The 3697-nt window shown below is 40.5% G+C and overlaps 1 pseudogene; it reads right to left on the bottom strand.

Annotated features, from left to right (window-relative positions):
- Positions 1 to 1376: 1376 nt before the first annotated feature.
- Positions 1377 to 2289, bottom strand: LOC148121882 (large ribosomal subunit protein eL6 pseudogene; annotated as a pseudogene).
- Between the last annotated feature and the right edge of the window lie 1408 nt (positions 2290 to 3697).

Below are 3697 nucleotides of genomic sequence, written 5' to 3'. Positions count from 1 at the left end.
TTCATGCAAAATTCAAGATGACATTGCTTTTTACCACTGAGTAGTACTCTAATGAGTATATATTCTTTCACAATACCTTTACATATATAATTTACTTTGATTATATTCTCTTCTATTGCCCTCATTTATTCTCTCCCCCTGTTGGGAGAGGCTGTTTGCTCATTTCCCAGCTGCCCAGACTCCCAAAGTAGTCACAGAAATTGTATTACTTAAATCACTGTTTGGCACTTAAGCATATTGCAGCTAGCTCTTATATCTTTGAGTAACCCATTTCTGTTAATCTGAATATCACCATATGGCTGTGGCTTACCAGCAAGGTTTTGGCACGACTGTCTCTGGTGACAGCTTCGTGGTTTCTTTTGACTACACCTTCTTTATCCCAGTATTCAGCTTAGTTTTCCCTGCCTAGCTTTCCTATGCCCTATCACAGGCCAAGGTAGCTTGTTTATTCATTAACCAATAAAAGAAACACATATACAGAAGGACTTCCCACACCATTTCCCCTTTTCTGTTTAATTAAAAAGGAAGTTTTGACTTTAATATAGTAAAATCACATATAAAAAACAGGTATAAAGCAAGAATTACAGTTACAATATTTATATCTACTTTATCTTTTATCATAGCTAGGAAAAAGTATATATATTCTTCAACTCCATCAAAGATTCCAGAAGGATATAATATTACCTAAGTAAACAGGAAGTTCATTATAAGCAACTTCCAAAATTCTAGAATTGATAGAGACATCTCACTGTCTGGACAGTCTCCCAAAGTTTTTCTGCACCATTGGAACAATCATCTTCATCCTACTGGCCCATAGTATCCAGCAGACTTTCCCATGAAGCAGGAAACTTCAAAGACAGTTCCGCCTATATTGTCATTTTGTCAGTCACTTTCTTCTGTGTACTGCAGAATATATGGCAGATTTTTTTCATAAAGCAGGAACCCGGAAGGATGGTCTCACCTTTAGGCAAGTTCAGCAGTCATTCCTCTGTGGATCCTGAATGTTCAGTTCAGACAGTATAACATCAAGCAATCCAGACAAGAGCAGTCTCTTGCCCAAATGATCAACAAATTCCATAAGGAGCTTCTTTAATGTCCATCATCTTCTTGAAGTAGATCGGTACTGCCAGGATCAGATGAATTTCACTGTCATGAAAAGTCCTAAGTTCTTATAACATTTTAAATTCCATAGTCTGTACATTTATGAAAGATTTGAAGAATACCTATTCAGCTGAACTATATCTCTGTACATCTAGAAAACTTAACTAACATGACTACAAGCTGGACTATTATAGATAACTCTCTATTAACCTATATTTCTTAATTATACATTTATAAATGAGCCCCAAACACAATATCTTTTTTTTTCACATGAAGCTGTTTAATTAGGTTGTTAGCAATTTAGAAAACCAGTTTGTGAGGATACATCCCGTTAGTCAGAGAGAACTGAGAGCGCAGGTAGCCCTGCAGCTGAGGAACAGCTTTGATCTTTGGCAGAATCTGCGAGTCCACCGTTTTCTTATCAGCCTTGCGCTGCTCTGTAATCTCATATTTCTCCTTCTCTGTGTCAAAGATCTCGCCCTCCTGGTGCCTGGGCTTACGCAGCTGCTTTTTCTTGAAGTAAGCATCAGTCAGGTGTTTGGGGATTTTAACTGTGCTGATATCAACTTTTGTAGAGGTGGCAATGACAAACTTCTGATGTGTTCTTCTGAGAGGAACTCTGTTGAGGGCAAAAGGTCCTGTCACAAGCAGTAAACCACTGCCCAGTTGCTTCAGGAAAACCACTCTCTTGCCCCTGTGGCGCCCGGTGAGGATGATGAGGACAGTTCCAGGAGTGATGCTAGCACGCAGGCGTCTCACGTGCTGACTGAAGGGCTTTTTGTCATGGCTCAGCAGCTTCCGAGGCACATCTTCGGTAGGATAATACCTGGGCATTTTTCGAAGCTTAACCACCCGGGTACCACCATTCTTGTCACCACCAACTGGTTTTGTGACAGTAGCAAGGACCTTTTCTTTTTTTTTTTCTTTTCAACCTTGGTTTTCGCAGCTGTGTATTTCCTTTTGTACAAGGCCTTTCTGGAATACATAGCAGATCATGAGTACCTGCCAATTCCTCTAACAAGGACTGGATTTCGGCTGCAATGGGGCTTCCCCTCCTTGAGCTTTTTAGCCTTAGGGTCACCCTTTTTGGCTGCACCAGCGGCAGGGGCATCACTGCCAGCCTTCTTGGCTACAGGTTTCTTCTCTTTTGTATCAGGTTTATCAGCTTTTTCACCCGCCATCTTGCAAGATGGGAAAGAGAGCTAAGGTCCCGGCTTCCGGTCTATAAGCAATCCAAACACAATATCTTAATCAAGAGCAGAAATATACATATATAGTAAAATTGACCTAAAATTTGTGTCAACAGACCAAGATCCATACCAATGCAAACCTCTATATAGCATATCCCCCTTTAACTGTAAACAAACATTTATAAACAATCATTTGGGGTATTTGAGTGAAATTCTCTCCAAACTTTTTCCTGTTTTTTGTTGAGTGAAGTAATTTTTGAGGGTGTTTATTTTGACATTTCAGGAGGGGTCTTGGTTCATCAAATCCCATTAGTCTGGAAGAAATTTATTGGCTTGCTTTCTGTGTAAACAAAAGAAGAACCTCTTTTCCAAAGCAACAAATTCTTAACCCAAATTCTGAAGTCATGATACCTTTAAAATATATATGCTGGTTTAGCTTAGCAGTCCATATAATGAAATGTCTCTTTGTACTTAGCTTCTTCACAGTCAAAAAATTTAAAGAAAACAAATAATATACATAATCCAGACTCTCTGTGTATATTCTATTTTTAAATGGCTTATTTTTTTACTCTATTACTTTTTCTATAATTTTACCCTGCTTCTTCTTTCTTTTTTTACTTTATTTATTTATTTATTTATTTATTAAAAATTTCCACTTCCTCCCCACCTCCCTTTTCCCTCCCTCTCCCCACTTCCCCCTCCTTCTCTAGTTTTAAGAGCAGTCAGGGTTCCCTGCCCAGTGGGAAGTCCAAGGTCCTCCCACCAAAAGGTGAGCATCCAAACAAACCAGACTCCCACAAAGTCAGTCCATGCAGTAGAATCAAAACTCAGTGCCATTGTCCTTGGCTTCTCAGTCAGCCTTCATTGCCAGAGGGTCCAGTTTGATCACATGCTCCATCAGTTCCAGTCTAGCTGGCCTTGGTGAGTTCCCATTAGATCAGTCCCACCATCTCAGTGGGTGGGCATACCCCTCACGGTCCTGACTTCTTTGCTCATGCTCTCCCTCCCTCTGCTCCTCATTTGGACCTTGGGAGTTCAGTCCAGTGCTCCAGTGTGGGTCTCTGTCTCTATCTCCATCCATCGCCAGATGAAAGTTCTATGGTGATTACAAGATATTCATCAGTGTGGCTATGGGACAAGGCCAGTTCAGGCACCCACTCCTCTGCTACCCAACGAACCTTGGACCTGGGAACCCCTCTAGAGTCAAGTCTCTTGTCAACCCTAAAATGGTTCCTTTAATTAAGATATATACTTCCCTGCTCCCATATCCACCCATCCTCCATCCCACCCATCCTATTCCCCAAGCTTAATATTGAGGTCTTTAATTCATTTGGACTTGAGTTTTGTGCATGGTGATAGATATGGATCTGTTTTCATTCTTCTACAGGTTGACATTCAGTTATGCC

This window comes from Myodes glareolus, chromosome 6 (genome assembly GCF_982192425.1).
Source record: "Myodes glareolus chromosome 6, mMyoGla1.1, whole genome shotgun sequence".
In the NCBI taxonomy this organism is placed as follows: Eukaryota; Metazoa; Chordata; class Mammalia; order Rodentia; family Cricetidae; genus Myodes; species Myodes glareolus.
The sequence above is the reverse complement of the archived record's forward strand: the minus strand, read 5'-3'. Positions and strand labels throughout refer to the sequence as shown.